General features: G+C 39.5%; 1 long non-coding RNA gene across 1 annotated transcript; it reads right to left on the bottom strand.

The window, feature by feature from the left end:
- Window positions 1-6,499: 6,499 nt before the first annotated feature.
- On the bottom strand, window positions 6,500-7,904 carry LOC121740797. The gene is made up of 2 exons (XR_006037673.1): window positions 6,963-7,904; window positions 6,500-6,892 (listed from the first exon to the last, which is right to left on the bottom strand). It is a non-coding gene; the product is annotated as an uncharacterized LOC121740797 (long non-coding RNA).
- Between the last annotated feature and the right edge of the window lie 16,871 nt (window positions 7,905-24,775).

Raw genomic sequence — 24,775 nt, 5'->3', positions numbered from 1 at the left:
GTTTTTGATGGATATTCGATTTCTTTTAATGACAATTGTGTTATTAAGAAAGATGGTTCTTATATCTGTCGTGGTATCATGGAAAACGATTTGTACACAATTACATCTACACAGTTTAACAATCGCAAATTAGAACTCAATAGAGCATCGAAAATTTCAAAGAAACGAAAGGAACCTTCAAGTTCAATGAACGAAACGTACTTATGACACCTTAGACTTGGTCATGCCAATGAAAGGAGGATCCATTCTCTTGTTCAACAAGATCTTATTAAAGATCTAGAGGAGGAACCTTTTCATAAGTGTGAGTCATGCTTAGAAGGCAAGATGACCAAGAGGCCTTTTCAGACTAAGGGCAATAGGGCCAAGGAAGTACTTGAGCTCGTTCATTCCGATGTATGTGGACCAATGTCTACTGAGCCAAGAGGTGGTTTTTGATACTTCATCACATTTATTGATGACTTCTCGAAAATTGGATACGTCTATTTGATGCGCCACAAGTCAGAGTCTTTTGACAAGTTCAAGGACTTTAAGACTCTTGTGGAGAAGTATCATGGTAAGAGTATCAAAAGCCTACGATCTGATCGTGGAGTAGAGTACCTTAGTGGTGAGTTTTTGGACTACTTGTCGGAGTCGGGAATTGAATCCCAACTGACTGCGCCAGGCACGCCCCAGCAGAACAGCGTGGCTGAAAGAAGGAATATGACCTTGTTGAACATGGTCCGGTCGATGATGAGTTATGCACGGTTACCTACTTCATTTTGGGGACATGCCTTGCTTTCTGCAAGTCACATTTTAGACAATTTACCGTCAAAATCCATACCTACTACTCCTTATGAGTTGTGGACTGGGCGTAAGCCCAATCTAGCACATCTCAAGATTTGGGGTTATCCGACTCATGTATTGGAAAAGGATCCAACTAAGCTAGGATCAAGGACGGAGGTATGTTTGTTTATAGGGTACCCTAGAGGAACGAAAGCATATGAATTTTTTAGTCTCCGAGACAAGAAAGTCATTGTGAGTACTTACGCGACATTCTTAGAGGAAGACTATGTAATGAATCATAAACCCAGCAGTGAAGTGGCTCTTGATGAGCTAATTTCTGTCACAAGTTCCATTAACCAAGAAACATCAACTTCTACTCTAAGTATTGTAGTGTCGCGCCGCTGTGGGAGGGTATCTTACGAGCCCGATAGATACGTTGGTTTGGGGGAATCTATCGATCACTCCCCGGACGGCAATGTATTGGATCCCTGGAACTTTGCGAAGGCGCTGGCAGATGTCGATCATTGCGAATGGGTGAAAGCAATGGATTCAGAACTACAATCTATGATAGACAAAGATGTATACGATTTATCCGTCCTACCCGAAGGCTGTACTGCCATTGGGAGCAAGTGGATATATAAACGTAAACGTGGACCCGATGGACGAGTTAAAGTCTTCAAGGCAAGACTAGTGGGCTAGGGGTATACCCAAAAGGATGGTGTCGATTATGATGAGACTTTCTCCCCAGTGGCCATGCTCAAATCGATGCGGATACTGTTGTCTATAGCAGCATATAGGGATTGGGATGTATGGTAGATGGACGTTAAGACTGCGTTTCTAAACGGCGGTCTTGAGGAGACCATCTACATGGAACAACCCGACGGACATGCCATAAAGGGCAAAGAACACATGGTTTGGAAGCTTAAGAAGGCCATTTATGGCCTTAAGCAAGCATCTAGATCGTGGAACCAATGTTTCGATCAAACTGTTCGCATGTTTGGATTCGAAAAATGCCCAAATGAAAGCTGCGTGTATAAGAAAGTTGAAAAGGGAAATGTTGTGTTCTTAGTTCTATATGTAGATGACATTCTTATAATTGGAAACAATAAAAAGATGTTATCAGTACGAACATGGTTGTCAAACCAGTTTGAGATGAAGGATATGTGAGACGCGGAACACATCCTCGGGAAGGTTCTTCTGAATCGAGATAAGAAGATGTTGTGCTTATCTCAAGAATCTTACATCGACACAGTACTTAGCCGTTTTAGCATGCAGGACGCCAAGAAAGGTTTCTTACCTTTCAGACATGGCATCCATCTATCTCAAGAGATGTGCCCCAAAACGCCGTCTGAGATACAAGTTATGAGAAGGATTCCATATGCTTCGGCAGTTGGAAGTCCCATGTATGCTATGCTTTGTACGAGACCTGATATTTGCTTTGTTGTTGGCATGGTAGTAAGATATCAGTCGAATCCAGGCTAAGGACATTGGACTGTCGTAAAGAACATACTCAAGTACCTTAAACGGACTAAGGACTATGTTCTAGTTTACAATGCAGCCGAGCTCTGTCCTTTGGGATACACTGACTCAGACTTTCAGGTTGATCAGGACTCGAGAAAATCTACTTCAGGATATGTGTTCACCTTAGGAGGTGGAGCCGTAATTTGGAAGAGTGTGAAGCAGAAATGCATCACGGACTCGACCATGGAAGCCGAGTATGTAGCCGCTTCGGAGGCTGCAAAAGAGGAAGTATGGCTCAAAAACTTCCTTATGGACTTAGGTGTGGTTTCGAATATGCCCAAGAGCATCACTGTTTATTGTGACAACTCTGGCACTGTGGCAAACTCGAAAGAACCAAGAACAACCACATAGAGTGGAAGTATCATTTCATTAGAGATATAGTGCAGAGATGAGACATACAAGTGGTCATGATTGCGTTAGAGAACAACCTGGAAGATCTTTTTACAAAGGCATTGGCGGTGAAACCGTTCGAATACCACGTTAAAGGGATGGGGGTTCGACTCATTCAAGACCTCAACTCGCTTTCAGTATAAGTGGGAGAAATACATGATGTGTGCACTAAATACTACTTTTTGTATACTCGAAAGTTGTTTTGAGTATAAGTGGGAGATTGTTAGAGTTTGTATACTAGAAATCACCTTTCGAGTGATTGAATACTGTAAAACTCTATAAGCTATTTTCCAATAAATAAAACAGATTATTTTTGTCATAATGTTGTTATGTTTTACATTTAATGGTTGTTTATTGCATATTTAAATGTATAAGAACGTAACAAAGTCTAAGTCTTTGTTCTAGTAGACCGGTTGTGGGCGTCGTCCAATTTAAGGTAGCACGGTCAGTTCTGCATATTTTTGTCATAATGTTGTTATGTTTTACATTCTAGCAGAATTTCACAACCCAAATAGGCCTAGACTACCTATCGTGAAAGGTTGCAATGTCAGTCCGATTATTTCTAAGCCTTATTGAAATAAGATGACGTTGGTGTGGTATAACACTGAATGGATCTAACATCAAGACATGTCTTTATGCTATCTACTGAAAGACGAGGTCTTGATAATTAATTTCTTAATCAATGTACGTTAGCATTGAGCATACGATATTGAGTATCTACTACTTTGACTTACCAAAGGTGCGGGTTTTTCGTCACCCAACGATCCAGGTATATTGGGTAGTGGTGATCGTTATCTAGCGATGCTAGGATTGCTATTACGTTGAATCGTGCGCGAGGAGAGTCTCGTTTGATAACATCCACGAGAGGAGCTCAAAATAAGGTTTTATTCTTCGGAACCTAGCTAGTTGGAGTTTAATTACTCTATGAATAATAAATAAGAGTTTCTTGTTGAGTCCACTCTTGGAGATTAAAATAAGTTAATAAATTAAGTCCATAGCAGACATTAATTAGTTAATGGATGTTTCTATCTTAAGCACGTGAAATAAATTACTCACTTAAAAAGGAAACACAGAATACTCGTAATTTCGGATTTGGAGAGGCAGTGAAATATTACTTCTGTAGTGGCTACTTGTAATATTCTAATATAAGCTTATATTAAATTGTGGGTTCAATTTAATTAGTAAAAAGCTAATTGGGTGAGGCCTGATCCAAATTTTTCCTTAGATCCCTGACTGGGCCCAATATGTGACTTAATATAAATAGGAGAATAAAGGAGAGAGAACTAGACAACAACAACAATACGAATAATAATTATTACTCAGAATTTTCGTCCCCCTCAGAGAGAGAGAGAGTTCGAAATTTACCTCCTCCGTGAGCTGAGTTCTTTCTTCGTTATTCAAGTCCTAGTACGCTGGTGAGATTTGCCCACACAAATATCAGTGTACAGTCAGGGATACAAGTCAGAAGATCCAAGGTCGAGTACTGAAGATCTTCACGTGGAGACGGAGCAAGCCATCATCCATTCTTAATTGAATCAACGAGGTAAACTGGCTAATTCCGTAGTAAGCATGTTTTAGGGATTATATATGCTAAAGCATGTTTTAATTCAAGTTATGAGCATGATACATGTGATAATTACGCGAACAGAATTTGTCTAAATAATCTATTAAATAGATCAAATTATGTGATCGGATTTTACGCATGCTTCCGCAGCCAACCCCTTCAGTTGTGTCTGTCACCTTGCATGTTCCGTACTTATCGTAAATTAGGATTAGCAGTTTTTATCTCTTGATTTAAGTTTTAATTTTTGTTTTGAAGTAGTAGTGAAATTTCCGTGAAGTTGTTAATGGAGTTTGTGAGTTTGCTGAATGTCTTGGTAGCTTAGTGATAAAGATAACGTCCTTTTTCTGCTTTTATGGACTACTTTTAATTTTATCTAACTTTTTACTTTTGTCCTTTAATTTTCTGCATATCCTGCAGACCTGACAGTGCAATCCTGAGCCACCAAATATTTTATGTTATCTTGTTAAGTCATTTATAGTAACCTTCACTTTTCCCATGTACCAGAATTACTTTTTCCCGCACCTTTTACTTACACTGTCCCAGGCTAGGATTTAATTGTTCACTGATCAGTAGAGAATAGGTCTTTTAAACTTACGCACTAGGTAAAACTCAACCCAAAGTGTGGTAGCTAACCAACCTTTTCAGAATGTCACCACAATCCCAACTTGCATCCATCTGTCTCCGTGGGATTCGACCCTTACATCCGCTATACTAGCCAGTAGAAGTGGGTTGAGGAAATATTGAAACTGGGAGATCTTAGGTCATTGTGCCAACGACACGACTAGGTTAGGAGTCTCCTCCTAATCAGTTGATCATCCTTTCGATAACCAAGCAAACCTCTTGATCCAAAATGACTGTTTCAAGACACTACAAGTAGCTTCCTTTAAAATGGCACTGTTAATTGAGAGTGAGGACTTTTCAAGGGTCTTAGGAGCTTTAGGAGTTACATATTTGGGATTGACAACCCTAATGTTTGTAACCAACGTTTGCATCGCATGAGCATAAACTAGGTGACTCGTTCTATCAAAATAAGAATTGTACTAGGGTATTGTAGTTGGAATTTGTATAACCATAACTTTGAACGCACATCCCTGGAATTCCCTTATCTCTATACTTTTATCTTCGTGATTTATTTTCAATTAGTTGTTTACTTGCTTTCAAATTGTTTTGTTTTAAAAAATCTTCAAATCTTTTGGTTTTTCCAAATAGTAATTGAGTTTTAGTAGAGGGTAGCCAGTTTGTGATTGTTTTCCCCGTGATAGATATCCGGTATTGACCTTTAGCTATACTATTCCTACTATATATACTTGCAGGTATTTATAGTGCTAATAAAAATTGCATTAGATAGAAAAGCCCACAAGTAATACTTTTCATAAAACTGTATGTTAGATCGAAAACCCACGAAAAAACTTCAGTTTAAAAACCCCAAACTCATATCTTAAACAAAAAGCCCACACGAAATCTCATTTTCTATAAAAAACAGTCTTCTCTACATTATTCTCTCTCTTACTTTACTATTTCTCAACGTTAACAATTTATTATCATTTTTATAAAACGAGTGCAGAAAAGTAAATGTGACTCCTAATGTGGGACGGAGTTAGTGTGTCATATCATTAAAATTTTGATAAACGGAAATATATATGCACTATGGTCAATAAGTGAAATTCTGTCAAAAATCAAAGCAAATCTCTGCCCTTGGATCCTTTGATTGGATAGTTGTGATAGGCTACTTTATTAGCCTAAGATGGTACATTATTAGCCTAGCTACATTATTAGACTAAAAGGATACATTATTTTACTAAAATAGTACATTATTAGGTAAGTTACATTATTAGATGACACGTGCCATTAATCTAACCGTTAGATCACAAGATCCAATGGACTACAAGTGTTTTAATTTTGAACAGTATTTAGCTTATGAATCTGAATACATCCATATATATATATATATAGGGATGTAATCAAATGCAAAATCTAAATATTGTAAAAACTTCAAATTATGATCTGGAAGGTTAAAAAATATCAACAGATGACAAAATAATAGCAACAAAAAATGTCAACACAATGTCAATGGTTGATGTTGTGTTGACATTGTTTTTACATTGTGTTGATATTTTCTGTTGTTGTTATTTTGTCATCTATTATTATTTTCTAACGGTCCAGATCATAGTTTGGAGTTTGTATAATATTTAGAGTTTGCATTTTATCTCTACCCTATCTATATCCCTAATTCTAACTAGATACATAAACTATGGAAAAATCTAAATATAACCCCTCACATTAAATTATATGGAAATTTTATGTACATTCCATGTATAATAGTAAAATATTTAATATTGGTACTCCCTCTGTCTCACTTTAGGAGTCCCGGTTTACCATTTTTGGGTGTCCCACTTTAGGAGCCCCAGTTAGAATATTCCATAAATGGTCATAAGTTCCTTCATGTATCCCCTCCCCTAACTCCTCACAATACACTTTACAACAAGAACAAAGAGAGAGAGGGAGAGAGAGGGAGAGAGAGCCGAGAGAGGAAGAGGAAGAAGAAGTTGCAGCCATTCTTTGTTTTCTCCACAACCAAGTTCAATTCATTGAGGTATAATCTCTACCCATCTTCAAAGCATGAATTTTTTTTGCATGTAGCTCATAACATATTTCCTACATCAACCTCCCACACAAACAACTCAAACAATAACATCAATCGGATCTAAATAAATCAAGATTTTACCTTTAATGGGAAACAGGGCTAATCGAGGTAGTTCGAATTGGATTCGGGGCTGTTTGGGTAGAGTTCGGGGCTGTTCGGAGTTGATTTGGGTCGAATCGGAGGATTCGTAGGCTGACCGACGGCGGCGTCTCCCAGCGACGATGGCAGCAGCCTCACTGCGGCGAGCTAGACGAACCGGCAGCAACAACAGCATCCTTCCGCCGAGGAACAGCAGCAGTGACGACGCAGAGGTCGGCGTCAGTTCAGCGGCTGCCGACGACGGTAGCGGCGTCGGCACAGCGGCAGCGACGTTGATGACGAACGTCAGTTGACGCGCTGGTGCGGGTGGAGTGAGACAGAAGAAGGCGATGGGACTGCGGCGTCGCGATTTTTCCGACAGCAGCAGCGGCGACAGTTCAAGCGGCCAACGGACAACAACGACGGGAGAGAGACGACGGAATTTGAGAGGGCGCTTCTGTTTTTTTTTTCGTCGAATGCATTTCGTCGAGAGAGAGAGAGAATTAGGGGAAGAAAAGAGAAAGAAGAAAAGGGGAAGAAGAAGAGACAGAGATAGGCGTGGGGGTATGGGGAGTTAAAAAAAAGAAATTGGGCCCTTGCTCTAAGAAAATTTGGGCTTAATAAATTGATAGGATGATTTATTAAAGTTGGGCTCATCTTTTAAAATGGAGAAATAAGGTGGGTTGTTCGATAATTACGTTGGGCTCGAATATAAAATAGCTTGGGTAAGTTGATTAAATCGTTGGGCAAATAATTAATTTAATTGTGGGAAAAATTAATTAAATCCCAGAATATTTCGAAAGGTGAATAATTTTATCCCAAGTGCGAAAATAATTGCGAAGAGAAATAGTTGCGATAATTTAATTATGCGCTTAAATAATTTTTGGAAATTTATTCCGACAACGTGGGAAAAAATACGAGGAGCCAACAGAGGAAGTATTGGTGTAAGCGATCGACCGGCGTCACTCGCGACGCCTTGGGCGGCCGCCGAATAATAAAAAATGCACGAAAACTGAGAAAACGAGATAAAAGGCTTTAATTAGAGTGCATACATTCTAAATGTCTTCGTTATTGAGATTGATGTATACCTTATTTATTTCTTCGAAAAGGTGGTTCGCACGCCGCTAAAGTTGGATCGAGAAGCTGTTTAAGGAAATTCTAAGCTTTTGAGGTGGGCTTTATTACTTAACTCTTTATTTGCAAATGATATGTTTATGGTGAGATAAGGGTGGTTTAAATATTGTGTCATGCCATAATTTATGTTTTGAATTGCCTATCTGATTGTCTACTAGAATAATGTTCTACTAGATTTTGATGGTTAACGAATTCGGGTCTAACTAGGGTCCAAGCCCTACTTAGGCTAGTGCACTGATGAGGATCGCGAGCCGTCCCTTGGGTCGGCCGGTCCAGTGATCGAGTTTGTGGCCACATTCTCGTTTCACCTAATGGTTCAGATATGGTATACGATGGAGGATGATGATGACATTGTCTGCGCGGACACTATTTTATTTACGGAAATGATTTTAGTGTTTCTCAGTATTTTTTTTTTAAAGTAAAACCCGAGTCTCACTCAATGATAGCTTGACATTTATTTTATCGATAAAATAAATTTCGGGCATGAGTTCACTGAGTGCATCAAGTACTCAGCCCCTGCATGTGTTTTCCCTATGTGCAGGTTGAGCGGAGACGGGCGGCGGAGGATGTTGAGCATTGGACAGAGACCATATTCAATAACTGTTCCGGTTGCTATTGTGTCTTCATACATAGTAGTAGCAAACTCTCAAATGCTTCCGCTATGCCAAGTTCTAAAACTCTTATGTATCCTTAATCTGTTGAACTATTTTTGATAGATTTCAGACTATAAGTTGGTAATAAAGTTTCACCTTTTGATCTACATGTCGAACCCCTTGATTGTTTCCCCTTCTTCCCTGCTTCTTAATTCCCCCATTAGTCGCGACCCACCGTACTTTCTATCCTTAGGAAGTGAGGTCGTGACAAGATCTAATTTCATTGTGGGAGGAAACTATTAGAAATTATAAGGATCTTGAAGGAGAAGACAAGAACACACGAAGAGGAATTTTCGAACTCCTCTATTAGAGAGAGGGCGAAAATTCTAAGTTTGGAGGCTAGGGTTTTCACTTCATGTGTTGTGTAGTGTGTTACACCTCCTTTATCCCTATTTATAGAGTTTGTGACGAGCTAGGTTAGAGATCTATGGTGCTTGGATTGAGCCTCCCCATTTGGACCTTCTTTACTAATTAAATTATAACTCATAATTTAATATAAGGCCAATGGAATATTTCTTGTGCCACTATAGAAGAAATACTAACTGCCCATCCAATCCATGATTACAAGCAATCCGGGTTAACCTCTTTAAATTATTATTTTCCGTGTTTAGACATTCTATATCCATTAATTAATTTGTAGTCTACTATGGACTTTAAATTAATTAATATTTTTAGTTCCAAGAGTTTGTCTAGTACGAGATGTATATTAAATAATATACATTGCTTTTTAGTCTACTATTATTCTTGGATTAAATCCAAACCGACTGAGTTTCCGAATAATATAACTTTTCTCGAACACCTCTTGGGGATATAGTCAAATCGCAAAAGCACATGATTCAATGCAATAATAAAACTGACACCATACTAGTTATTAATTACTACTACCCAAGATATCAAGAATATTGGGTTACGAAAAACCCATACCTACGGATAAGTCAAAGCAGCGTATGATTAATAACGCATGTCCTATATTATTATAATGATTAAGAAATATTAAATTTCTGAGACATTGTCTTTCAGTAGATACCAATAAAGACGTGTCTATACTTTAGATCCTTTCAATGCTATACAACACCAGTGTCTCTAGTCATTCTCAAGGTAAAGATAACTATCAGATGGACACTGCAACCTTTCGCGATAGGTAACCAAAGCCTATTTAGGTTGTGAAAAAGTTTTACTTCTACAAGGTTCCGATTAAGTCACCTACTGTGATGACATGTTCCACGACCCAGCCTTCAATGTAGAAGACTTAGACTGATTTTACTTTCCGGCGTTTTAATTGAATATAATTAAAACGGTCAATGCCCATTAAAGTAAAATACGCAACATGAAGAAAACATTTATAATTCTCATAAAATGAGAGTTTACAATATACAAGTAATTTATCAAATTTGTAATAAACTTCAAAAATATTTTTTTGTATACATGTTCCAACGGGTACTATGTCCTAGCCCCATGGATAGCTCAACAATAGGGGATTGGATCTTAATTGGGGCCATTGGGTTTCCCTATAGGAAACTGTGGGTACAATATCCTAGCCCAATGGATATGATAACCATAGGGGAATGACTCTCACTTCCATTCGTAGTCAACATTGTTTTACTGAGTCAGTACTAACTTAACTTCCGTTAAGTTCGTATTGATTTACCATATTTGTTGCGTATGATATTTGTTGCGTATTCCACATATTATAAATATGTGTGGAACCTATCATATTATTCAATCAATGAAATAAGAGAAATCATGCTATTTTCATTCCTTCTACAATCCAAAACCCTAGTTCTTATCGTTGTTGATCGTCGGGCAAAGATTCTCGCGACTTCACGGAGGAATTGATCCTAGTTCTTGTCGTGTGCGATCGACGGGCAAACGTTACCGCGACCTCACGGAGGAATCATTCATGGCGAATCGTATAGTGAGTCACACAGAGTCGATCGTCGTGACTTGCGGCAACTGCGCGAGCATGCTGGAGCCGTTTCCATCATCCCCGAGTGCTCTGGATACGCCGGCATTGGCTTTTGAACATATACTAGCTTCGTTGGCTCGCCTCGAGGCTCGGATGGACGCGTTGGAGCGACGTTCTGCAATTGCTCAGCCACCGCCTTGGCCAGACCCCGACCCCCCCTACACCGACTGGAATTTGGGCAGAGGGAATTCCGCGCGAGAGAGACCCATGATGACAGCGGCAAAGGCGGTTACTCAGCAGCCGCTGCTAGGGTTTGGCGGCCCGTCGAGCCGGGGACAGTGTTATGGGACGTCGTTCGGGGAGCCTTACGACCCCAGCGGCGAGACCAGCCGCGGCAGACAACCTACGTCGTGGGATGACAAGAAGAGGAAGCAAGATCATGTGATTGATCGCGGCGACGATCCGAAGCCGAAAACAAAAAAAGCATATCTCCTAGAGATTGCGAAGAAGTACAACAATGTCTAAAAAGCTCTAGAAGAAATAGCAGAAGCTGAAGATGTAGCTGCTGCAAGAGATAAATTAGCTGCTTTACTCCACAAATTTGATACGGAGGAATTTGATACGGATGAAGGGAGACGTTCAGCTATTCGTTGTGCGTTTGATCCAGGAGGAGACGTCTCTCAACAATTTTTGGCTTTCAACTCTCGTCGTTGCGTCGTGATTTCCACCTTGAGGACAAGGTGGATTTCAACTGTAGGGAAGTTGATATGAGGCAATTTCCTCATATCTTATTGTTAAGTTAGTATTTATTTACCATATTTGTAGCATCCCAAAAATTCCTGCGACTTTTTGTTTTAATATGGATGTCGAGTGGAAATTTTTTTCTTTATGGAATTTAGTTGTTCCTATGTGATTGAGTTGATTATGTGAAATAAATTGTCTTGAGTGATGTGGAATGAAATGTTATATACTTTATATTTTCCAATGTGGGGAAATAATTAAATGAGATCATGCATTTTGTTCTAGCCAAATTCATTGGGAATTTTCGGCCCCTTCAATTATTGGAATAAATATTTTCATCATGGATTTAATTAATTGTTTTGGGATATTTATCCAAATTAAATCCAATTCGAATTATCCCTAATTTGTGCTACCTAAAATTCGAATCATAGACTAATCTTGTGACATTTGATTCCCTATTCTAATTAGGAGGATGAATTCTTTTCTTTGATTTAATTGGTGCCTTGTTGATTCCCTTCTTTTATTCCAACTCCAATTAAATCATGCCACATTTTGTTTCCACACCCTAATTAAATTAAGATTTGAATTATTTCCTTGTGGAGATTAAAGCCAATTTTCGGCCCTCCCTTATTGTGGAGGAAAATATATTTGTTTCCTATTTTATGGAATTCCTTCTATTCAAATAAGTGCCAAATTAATACCAATGTCTAATCCATTGGGGATGTGAATATTTTCCTTTTATTTTGTTCTCCATCCTACACGCCCATATGCCTTTATTTGCCTTGTGGTAATTAATTTAATTGTTACCTATTTTATGGGAGTCTTTTCCCATAAAACATATTTTTTTTACCAAATTTAAATCATATTCCCATTTAATTGAGGATTTAAATATTTTTCCTTTCATGCTTCAAAAATACACTCCCCCTTTTTATTTCCTACTTGGAGATTTAATTTATTTTGTTCCCTTATTTATGAAATACTCATTGTTTTATTTCCTAAGTTGTGAATATATTTCTCTCCAAGTAAATACCAAATCAACTCAGTGCTAATTAAATGGCAATTTTCGAATTTCTCTTCCCTTAATCACACGCTTATTTGTTCTTCTAAATTGTGGGATTTTATTTTATTCTCTCACAATTTAATTATTTTATTCTCTTCCCTTGAAAACTGTGGTGTTCAGACAGTAGATTCCGACGTGTGTTTGACTGACCAAACGATTTTATTTTAGTGCGAACTTTTAACTGAGTAAACTTTAAGGTATGTTCTGTGTTGTGTGTAAATTTCAGCCCTTTTTGGACGAAAGAGGAAGTTTTAATGAATATTTGAAGTTGACTGCGCAGTTTTGCCAGAATTTGTATTCTCGTCCAGTGAGTTTTGTTTTTGATTTGACCAACCTAAAGATGTGATGTTGATGTGAAATTTTAACCGGAAGATATTTTATGTGTCTAATGTACTGTAGTAAAATTTCATCCCCAACGGAGGTCGTACAAAGTTTTATTGATTTTTACAAAACGACTGCGTTGTTCTGTCAGATTTCTTTCATACAAAAATAATCTTCGTTGTTAAGTTTTGAATGATATATATGATGCATATATGTTAAGGAATCTATCCTATGATGTAGTCATGTGTTGTATGTTGATGTATGCTATGGTGTGTTTCCTTATGTTGGTGAACGTTTGGGATGGGTAAGTTAAGGAGATGATGAAAGGAACGTTAGGGCATGCATGATAATTGTTGTGATGAAAGGCTGATTGTATTGTGGTGTTGACAAGGGTTGTCGTTCGTACGTGAGCACAAGGAACGAGGGTTGCTTTGAGTTATGTATTGGGTTATCTAAACAAGCGAGGTCGGCTTTCTTTAACTAAACTCTTATATTTTTCCAAAGTATGATTGTGGAGCTATAAGGGTGGTTTAAAGTGTTATGTCATGCCATGAATTATTTTGATTGAGATTGTGTGTCTGATGCCTAGTTCGTCTGAGTTTACTCTGTTAGGCTATATGGCTATGTGTGAAACGAGTTTGTGTCTGAGTAGGGACGCAAACCCTATCAGGCTGTGTACACTGGTGGGATCGGGAACCGTCCTTGCTAGTCGGCCGGTCTCGTGGGCGAATAGTGTGGCCACACTTTCGTCGCAATGTTGAAAGATGATGTGATTGTTGGATTGTTGAGAAAGTGGGGAGATTATTTGTCTGGCAAGACTATGAAATGTTTTTGTGTTCTCGATGACTTTCCTTAAATACATGTAAAACTCGAGTTCACAAGTATGGATGACATAACGGTTATAAAATGTTTTCGGCATGAGCCCATTGAGTAGAACAAGTACTCAGCCCTGCATATGTTTTCTTTATGTGCAGGTTGAGCGGGATGTTGCGATGGATGTTGAGTAGGCTTAGGAAATTTGGATGCGTTGTGTCTTCATACATAGGCCTCATCCTATGACTCTATTGATAACTCATAAGAATTTACTTTACTTCGTATGGTTTTGATTGTGTAAAACACTTGGATACTTTAAATTCCGCTGTTTACTTTCTTTAAACTAAAATGTTTTGTAGTCTAAACAATTGTTCTTTTGAAAATTAATTAACTTTTGCTTTAAGTGTCGACTTTTAATGTGCCTCCCATTTCTTCCCCGCTTCTTAGTCCCTCCCCTTAGTCGCGATTTCCCCATCCTTGCTATCCTTAGTAAGGTCGGTCGTGACAGAGTGGTATCAGAGCTTTGTTCTTTCGCTCTAGTCCGAGAGTCTTCTTTCACCTTAAGTCTAGTATAGTAGACCATAAACTAGAAGTGTCACGAAGGCTCAACATCCAAAGCATCACGCTCAACCAAAGAAAGTGAGGTATGTTTTAAGTTATTGCAAGCATTTGAGATCGATGCATGAAATTGATGACGATATGAGGATGATGTTTTGGGCAAGTGTACGCATGTGAATGAATGTTATGCGTAAAAATGAATTGTGATGATATGACTATGTGGAATATGAGTATGATTGACGTGATGATCTAAGCATGTATTGTATGCATGAATACAATGTGGTGATAGTATGATTCTGTGGAGTATGAGCATGATTGTCAAGATGGTCTAAACACGTGTGGTATGTGTGAATGTGATATTGTTATGGTGTGAGTATGTGAGACATGAGCAAGATTGATATGATGACCTAAGTATGTGTTATGTGTTTGTAAGTGATATGACGAAAGCATGTGAACATAGAGAGCCTTTAGATGATATCACATTAGTGATGCGTGACAAGCCTTAGACCTAGCACGAATAGCGAGTTAAAATGTAGTATAAGGAATCTTCGTTTGCTAAGGAAAAAATTTTCATCTTCGCGTAGATGGTACGAACGAAATGAACCGCACTTAAGAGTGCCCAATATAGTGACAGAATGCGACAAGTGATAGACGACTATCGCAGCTACGAGAGAGAAGAAGGAAAAGCTCTAGGAGATGTCGTCGCCCATTTCGACTGTGGCGAAAGGACCACGGGTACCATGCATCGTCCTATGGTGGCATAAGAAGACTAGTTGAGTTGATGCCCGAGAGTTGGAAGGATTGGATGGAAGCAACGGCCAGTCGATTCACGTGGTACGAACCACGAATTAATGGGCGGGATGGCGACATGAAAGGTTTCCTGAAGGCCTTAAAGTGTGCTCTAGTCGACTCTCGTTTTGAGCGACCACCGTCGGCAGATGAGGAGGAAGATGAAATAGTATGGGAGGACAAGCACATGATCGAGATTCAACCCGTAGCAGGGGGTGAAGCTGAAGCAAGAGTAGGAATGGTTCCAGGCTTCGAAGGCGACTATATTATGGAAGACACGGATGATGACGAGGACCTTCGTATGTTTGACGAGTATTCTAGAGGGATTTACCCGGGAAGAGAGGAGGACCCGGAAGAAGAAGAGGACCAGAGGAAGAAGAAAATAATGATAGCTAGTTCGACATCGTTTGCCTTTTAAGTTGTTAGAATCAAATAGGAGTAGTACGTTTCTTGTTTTTGAGTTTGAACGAATGTTTGTTTCCCTTTCCAAGCTTCTTTAAAAGTTCCTCATTTTATCTGACTTTGCGTACTTGTGGTTTAACTTTTCGTGCACGTGAATGAGTGCAAGCAAGTTTCGTTTTTGATAATGGCGAATACTAACAACGATACTAACTTGTGTTTTAGAATCAAGATGCCACTGAGACGTAGACGCGGTCCACGAGTCTGGGGAAATGAAGAAGAACGGTCTGAGGGAAGTGTTGGGAATCAACCCCTGCCTCCACCACCACCCCTACCGCACCCTCAAGATAAAGAATACATTAAGACGTTCCGCAAAGAAAAACCCCCAAAGTTTGATGGGTTAGGAGAGCCACAATAGGCAGAGGCTTGGATCCGCGAGATCGAGCGTATTTTTGAGTTCATGGTATGCACGGACAGGGAGCGTCTGGCGTGCGTAAATTATCAATTGACTGGGCCGGCAGATCATTGGTGGGAGACTAGACGAAGAATAATGGACCCCGCCCGCTGAGAGGCTTTGACATAAGATGAATTCAAGGAAGAGATGTACAATAAGTACGTCCCTATGAGCTACCGCCAAGACAACAGAGTTCCACACTTTGAAGCAAGGAAATATGACAGTGTCGGAATATGACCGCGCACTTTGCGAGATGACTCGATATGCACCTGAGTTGGTAGACACGGATGAGAAAATGGCCGCGAAGTTCCGCTCTGGCCTTAGAACTGAGATAAGAGTATCCGTGGCCAGCCGCCAAGGAATTCCTTACGCCGAGCTTTTAAGTTGTGCCTTAGATGTGGAAGAGGCACTTCCTAAGAATGAGAGAGTGACAAATCCTACACCACCCACACAACAACAGAATTATCAGGACAAGAGCAAGTGGGAAGGAAACCGAGCCCCGTATGACAGCAAGAGACACCATCCCACTTTCTGTCAACCCCAGAATTTTGGCCGACAGGTTGTGCCACAACAAAGGGGAAATCAGCCGAGGACACCTTAGTGTAATCGGTGCTCCAAGTTCCACGTTGGGGAGTGCAGAGTCAGTGGCATCCGATGCTTCGCTTGTGGTGGGAATGGACACATGTCTCGAGAGTGTCCGAACAACAAAGGAGTGATGAGAAATGGACAAGGACCGAGGCAGCCGCAACAACCTCAACTGATCCGACAAGTGGCCCCGCAGCAGGCTAGGGCATATGCATTGAGAGGAAAGCAAGGGCAGGAGCAACAAGCCATCAAGGGCAAAGATAACTTGGCAGGTATGGGAAAGATCCAACAACTCCCTATTATTGTGTTGTTTGATACGGGTGCGTCACACTCTTTTATATCAATGTCATGTGTGAATGCCTTAGAACTCCCTACTGCTAAGCTTGAATCGGGTTTAAATGTGTCTTCACCTGTTGGAGGTCTGATTGATATTACACGACTTTGCTCGAACGTAGAGTTTGTGTTAGGAAAATTAGGAGTGGTAGCTCGTCTTTTACACGTTATGCCTTTGGAGAACGTAGATATAATTTTGGGAATGGATTGGTTTACCGAGAACTACACAACGATTCACTGTAAAGAGAGACAGATTTCCTTTCAAGCTCCTGGCGACGAGCCGACCATCTTGCATGGGATTTCTTTGAACCGACGAACCTCCATAATCTCTGCTTTACAAGCAACCGCAATGATAAGAAAAGGGCGTCCGGCGTATCTCATGTACTTGAACGGAGGAGAAAAGAAGGATTTGAAAGTGGAAGACGTGGCAGTAGTACGAGACTTTCCCGATGTGTTCCCTGAAACCGTACCTGGACCGCCGCCCGAGAGACAAGTAGAGTTTACCATCGACTTAGAGCTCGGATCTGCGCCAGTATCGAAAGCACCGTACCAAATGGCCCCTAAAGAGTTGGCTGAATTGAAGATTCAGTTGCAAGAACTGCTAGACTTGGGATTTATTCGGCCTAGTGTATCACCGTGGGGAGCGCCTGTGTTGTTCGTGAAGAAAAAGGACGAAACGATGAGGATGTGCATCGACTATCGTGAGCTCAACAAGTTGACCTTGAAGAATAAATACCCACTGCCAAGAATTGACGACTTGTTTGTCCAACTTCAAGGAGCAGGCGTATTTTCGAAAATGGACTTGAGATCAAGGTATCATCAACTAAAGGTCCGATGAGAGGATGTGCCTAAAACTGCCTTTCGCACTCGATATGGCCATTATGAGTTCGTTGTGATGCCATTTGGACTTACTAACGCCCCGACAATTTTCATGGACTTGATGAACCGAGTTTTCCATGAGTATCTCGATAAGTTTGTGTTAGTCTTCATCGACGATGTGTTGGTGTACTCGATGAACGAGGAGGAGCATGGGTGGCACCTAGAAGTTGTGTTGGAGACGTTACGAAAAGAGTAACTTTATGCCAAGTTCAGTAAGTGTGAGTTTTGGTTGACTCGAGTGAACTTCCTTGGTCATATCGTGACAGCTAATGGAATTCAAGTGGACCCAGCGAAGGTCGAGGCTGTGCAAAATTGGAAGTCACCGGAACGCCGAGTGAAATCCGTAGTTTCTTGGGATTGGCGGGATACTACCGACGTTTCATCGAGGGATTCTCTAAGATTGCGAGACCGATGACGCAACTGTTGAAGAAAGGAATCAAAGTGGTTTGGACGCCGGAATGCGAGGCGAGTTTTCAACTGTTAAAAGAGAAATTGACTACAACACATGTCCTAGCGGTACCAGAACCCGACAAGGACTTCGCCGTCTATACTGACGTGTCGAAAGTAGGACTAGGATGCGTGTTGATGCAGGAGGGGAAAGTGATAGCATATGCTTCCCGACAGTTGAGACCAAATGAACTGAATTTCCCGACTCATGATTTGGAGCTAGCAGCCGTAGTGTACGCACTAAAGATTTGGAGACACCATCTCAAGATTGTGAAAGACTATGACTGTGGTATTCACTATCATCCGGGCAAGGCGAATGTAGTGGCGGATGCTTTGAGTAGAAAGAACCAGCCTCAATTGGCTTCGTTACTAACTCAGAAAGTGCCTGAAACAGTAGGAGGAGGAATAGCGACACTAGTGATTGAGCCAGACCTAAGAACCAAGATCATAGAAGCCCAGCGACTGGATGAGGAATTGGAGGAGATACGCATGAAAGTGAGAACCAATAAACATTACCGTTTTCGTGAAGAGGCGGACAATGCTTTGACGTTAGATGGGCGTTTGTGTGTGCCGAACGACGAGGAATTCAAAGATGAGATTTTGAGTGAAGCACACGACACACCTTACACTGCTCACCCTGGAAGCACGAAGATGTATCGAGACTTGAAGCAATGTTTTTGGTGGAACGGAATGAAAGGAGACGTAGCATCGTTTGTGGAGCGATGTCTAGCTTGTCAACAAGGGAAAGCCATACACCAAAGGCCGTATGGGAAACTGCAACCGTTCGAGATTCCCGAATGGAAGTGGGAGCATATAGCTATGGACTTCATGACGGGTTTGCCAAAGTCACAAAAGGGTAATACTGCAATTTGGGTGATTATCGATCGACTTACTAAAAGCGCGCACTTCTTACCGATTAAGATTACCTATGGATCGCACAAGTTAGCTAAGATCTACGTGAGCGAGATTGTACATTTGCATGGAGTGCCAAAGACCATTGTATCTGATCGCGATACGAAGTTCACGTTGAAATTTTGGATGAGTTTGCAACGAGAGCTAGGCACAAAATTGAACTTTAGCACCGCTTATCACCCGCAGCCCGACGAACAGTCAGAGATGACTATTCAAACACTTGACGATATGCTACGAGCCGTTGTCCAAGATCGAGGAGAAAGTTGGGAGACTGTTCTACCGTTGGTTGAATTCGCCTACAACAATAGCTACCAAGCGACGATCGATATGGCGCCGTATGAAGCCTTGTATGGCCGGAAGTGTAGATCCCCGCTCTATTGTGATGAAGTTGGCGAGAGGAAGATGTTAGGACCCGACGCTGTCAAGGAAATGACCAAAATCGTGCATCAAATCCGTGCAAGGATCAAAGAAGCTCAAGATAGGCATAAGTCGTATGCTGACGTGCGTCGAACAGAAATCAAATTCGATGTTGGTGACAAAGTATTCTTGAAAGTATCCCCGACGAGAGGAGTTGTGAGGTTTGGAGTGAAAGGCAAGCTGAAACCGCATTTTGTAGGGCCATACGAGATTATCGATGAAGTAGGTCATGTAGCGTACCGTTTAGCGTTACCTCCCAGTTTTGGGAATGTGCACAATGTGTTCCATGTGTCGCAGTTGCGCAAGTACGTGTTCGACCCAAAGCATGTGATTCATCAAGAAGAAGTGATCCTGACCCCCGACATAAGCTACGAGGAGAGGCCCGAAGCAATCCTAGATCGGAAGGTGCAAGAGTTGCGAAACAAGTCGATAGCATCCTTGAAGGTGTTGTGGAAACACCCTGGCTCCGAGGAAGCCACATGGGAGTTAGAAGATACAATGAAAGAAAAGTACCCCGAGTTGTTTATGTGAGACGATCAAATTTCGGGACGAAATTTCTGTTAAGAGAGGAAGGATGTAGCATCCCAAAAATTCCTGCGACTTTTTGTTTTAATATGGATGTCGAGTGGAAATTTTTTTCTTTATGGAATTTAGTTGTTCCTATGTGATTGAGTTGATTATGTGAAATAAATTGTCTTGAATGATGTGGAATGAAATGTTAATTATATACTTTATATTTTCCAATGTGGGGAAATAATTAAATGAGATCATGCATTTTGTTCTAGACAAATTCATTGGGAATTTTCAGCCCCTTCAATTATTGGAATAAATATTTTCTTCTTGGATTTAATTAATTGTTTTGAGATATTTATCCAAATTAAATTCAAATCGAATTATCCCTAATTTGTGCTACCTGAAATTCGATCATAGCCTAATCTTGTGAGTTTTCGAAAATCCCCTATTCTAATTAGGAGGATGAATTCTTTTCTTTGATTTAATTGGTGCCTTGTTGACTCCCTTCTTTTATTCCAAATCCAATTAAGTCATGCCACATTTTGTTTCCTCACCCTAATTAAATTAAGATTTGAATTATTTCCTTGTGGAGATTAAAGCCAATTTTCGTCCCTCCCTTATTGTTGAGGAAAATATATTTGTTTCCTATTTTGTGGAATTCCTTCTATTCAAATAAGTGCCAAATTAATACCTATGTCTAATCCATTGGGGATGTGAATATTTTCCTTTTATTTTGTTCTCCATCTTACACGCCCATATGCCTTTATTTGCCTTGTGGTAATTAATTTAATTGTTACCTATTTTATGGGAGTCTTTTCCCATAAAACAAAAAAAATACCAAATTTAAATCCTATTCCCATTTAATTGAGAATTTAAATATTTTTCCTTCCATGCTTCAAAAATACGCGCCCCCTTTTTATTTCCTACTTGGAGATTTAATTTATTTTATTCCCTTATTTATGAAATACTCATTGTTTTATTTCCTAAGTTGTGAATATATTTCTCTACAAATAAATACCAAATCAACTCAGTGCTAATTAAATGGCAATTTTCGAATTTCTCTTACCTCAATCACACGCCTATTTGTTCTTCTAAATTGTGGGATTTTATTTAATTCTCTCACAATTTAATTATTTTAATTGGGTGTGAATTAAACCTAATGCATAAATTAAATTAAACCCTAACCCTAGCCTCCTAATTTCACACGCCTCCCCTCCCTCATTCTCTCCCTCACACGCCTCCTCCTCCCTCTCTTCATCCTCTCCAAAAATCCTTCACAAACTCTTTGTTCTTGCATCAATTTGGAGTTGGAACTTCAAGATGCACCGAAGAATCGCATCCATTATCACTTCTACCGATTGTTTTTGACCAAGGAAGGTAAAATTGAATTTATTTTCCTCATCCTTTCCATTGAATCCTTATTTTTGATTCCCTCATGCATATAGTGAGTGTAGGAATCGTAGATCTAAGAATTAATCGGGTGGAATTGGTGGTTGCATGAGAAAATATAAGAGTATGCGTTTATTGATGTGAATGAATGAACTTGTGGATGATTTGTGGTGAATGCTATGTGAATATATGAAAACATGATTGTGAGATCTTTTTGAAGCATGATTATGTGTTGGAAGCATGAATATATGTGTTTGGATGAATGATTGATAACCCCTAATTCAAAATTGTGAAGCATGAAAACTGTGGTGTTCGGACAGTAGATTTCGACGTGTGTTTGACTGACCAAACGATCTTATTTTGGTGTGAACTTTTAACTGAGTAAATTTTAAGGTATCTTCTGTGTTGTGTGTAAATTTCAGCCTTTTTGGACAAAAGAGGAATTTTTTAATGAATTTTCGAAGTTCACTGCGCAGTTCTGCCAGAATTTGTATTCTCATCCAGTGAGTTTCGTTTTAGATTTGACCGACCTAAAGATGTAATGTTGATGTGTAATTTTAACTGGATGATCTTTTATGTGTCTACTGTATTGTAGTAAAATTTCAACCCCAACGGAGGTCGGACAAAGGTTTAATGATTTTTATAAAACGACTGCGCTGTTCTGCCAGATTTCTGTCATACAAAAATAATCTTCGATGTTAAGTTTTGATTGATATATATGATGCATATATGTTAAGGAACCTATCCTATGATGTAGTGATGTGTTGTACGTTGATGTATGCTATGGTGTGTTTCCTTATGTTGGTGAACGTTTTGGATGGGTAAGTTAAGGAGACGATGAAAGGAACGTTAGGGCATGCATGATAATTGTTGTGATGAAAGGCTGATTGTATGGTGGTGTTGACAAGGGTTGTTGTCACGACCGCCCATACTAGGGGTACTACAAACGCGGCGATCGTGACCAAGGGACGACAAAAACAACAACTTACAAGGATAACAGTTTACGAAAACTCAATTAGCTTAAAGGAAGAAAAACATTTTAGTTTAAAGAAGATTAAGGTTAAAATTTAACTATTAATTATAAATGACTTAAGATAAATACTTTTAAAAGAAGCAGCGGAGAAAATAAACTTTAAGAAAAACCCAATTAACTTCTAAAGAAAAACATTTAGTTTAATTTACGGAAACACCATTTTGAGATAACAATGTAAATACTCGGTTAAAACCTAACACAACCAAACATGCTCAAACACAGTACGAAAAAGATTAAAGTCTTGAGATATAGATCAAAATATAGCAGCGGAAATAAGGTTTGAAGAGAGTCAAGGATAACGCCTATGTATGAAGACACAACGCATCCTAAGTTCTTAGGCCAACTCAACATCCTCCGCAACATCCCTCTCAACCTGCACATAAAGAAAAGAATATGCAGGGTTGAGTACTTGTTGTACTCAATGGGCTCATGCCGAAAACATTTTAATATAGTTATGTCATCCATACCAGTGATCTCGAGTTTTATATGTAGTAAGAAATATCACGAGAACACAAAAATATTTCAAGTCTGGCCAGACAATTTATTTCCCCACTTTTCACATCAATCCATCAATCACAATCATCATATCACAGTGCGACGAAAGTGTGGCCACACTATTCGCCCACGAGACCGGCCGACTAGCAAGGACGGCTCACGATCCCACCAGTGTACACAACCTGATAGGGTTTGCGGCCCTACTCAGACCCGAATTCGTTTCACAACACAACCATATAGCCTAACGGAGCAAGATCATACGAACTAGGCATCAGGCAACAATCTCACAGACAAAATAACATGGCATGACAAAACAGTTAAACCACCCTTATAACACCACATCGTATTTTCGAAAAATAAAGAGATTTGAAAAGAAAGCCCACCTCGATTGTTTAAACAACAGAAAACCCAACTTATGGAAACTCTTGTTCCTGGAGCTCACGTATCCACAATCACCCTTGCCAACGACAACACCATTAGCCTTTCATCAAATTATATTATCATGCATGTCCTATCGTTCCTTTTATCATTCCCTTAATTTACCCATCCCAGCATTCATCAACATAAGGGAAAAACATGCCATAATATTTCTCAACGCGTCACACATAATCATGTCACAGGGTACCTTCCCAAATCATACATGCATCATATAATTCATTAAAACTTGGCAACAAGTGATATTTCCACATAACAACAAATCTGGCAGAATTGCGCGGTTGGTTTGTAAAAATCACCAAAAATCCATCTGACCTCATATGAAGCTAAAATTTGGTCACAATACAGTATTCACATTCAAGTTCATCCAGTTAAAATTTCTCACTCAAATCATGCCAATTGGTCAGTCAAAACATTAATGCAACTCTCTGGTCGGAACATAAAATTCTGGCAGCACTGCACAGTTCATTTGAAAATTCACCAAAAGTTCATCCGATGTCCAATGATTCTGAAATTTTCACACAACTCAGAATACACATCAAATTTTATCTAGTTCAAAATTCACATCATAAGGAGGCCATTTGGTCGGTCAAATAGAAAATAAAACTTTTTGGGCGAGAAAACAAGTTTCTAGCAGAATTGCGCAATCAACTTCAAAATTCATTAAAAATTCATATTTCATCAAAAAGGGCTGAAATTCACACACAACACAGAAAACACCTTGAATTTTACCCAGTTAAAATATCGTGTCAAAATTCGATCGTTTGGTTGGTCAAAAATACGTCGGAATCCACTGTCCGACATCACAGATTCCAGGCTTAAGAATTTCGAAAATAGGGTTTCTTCCTCAATCATCCAAACAAAATTTTTCATGCTTATAACACACAATCATGCTTAAAAAGGTTCTCATAATCATGTTTGCACATAAACTCACATCATTCACCAAAGATTCAAATCAAACTTCACACAAACTCATTCAAAATCGCATATTCATCAAAGTTCTCATGCAAACACAAATTCCCACAGATTAATTTTGCGATCTATGATTCCTACACTCACTATATGCATGTAGGATTCAAGAACAAGGATTAAATGGAAAGATTGAGGGAAAGTGAATCAAATATACCTTTCTTGATAAAAACGAATCGTTAGAAACAAGAATTGATGCGATTCGTCGGAAACTCTTGAAACTCAACTCCAACGGATGCAAGAACAAGGATGAATGGAGGATTTTTGGAGAGAATGAAGAGACGAGGGAAGGAGGCGTGTGAGGAAAAGAATGAGGGAGGGGGCTTGTGAATTAGGGTGGCTAGGGTTAGGATTAGTTTATTTATTCATTAGGTTAAATCTCACACCCAAATAAAAATAATTAAATTGTGGGAGAATAAAATAAATTCCCAAAATTAAGGTACAAAGTAGGCATATATTTTGAGGGAGAATTTTCAAAATTTGATGATTTAATTAGCAAGGAAAAATAGCAATATTTACTTGGAGAGAAATATATTCACAACTTAGGAAATAAAATAATGTATATTTCATAAATAAGGGAA

This window comes from Salvia splendens, chromosome 7 (assembly GCF_004379255.2).
Source record: "Salvia splendens isolate huo1 chromosome 7, SspV2, whole genome shotgun sequence".
Lineage (NCBI taxonomy): Eukaryota > Viridiplantae > Streptophyta > Magnoliopsida > Lamiales > Lamiaceae > Salvia > Salvia splendens.
This window is presented reverse-complemented; position numbering and strand designations above follow the sequence as displayed.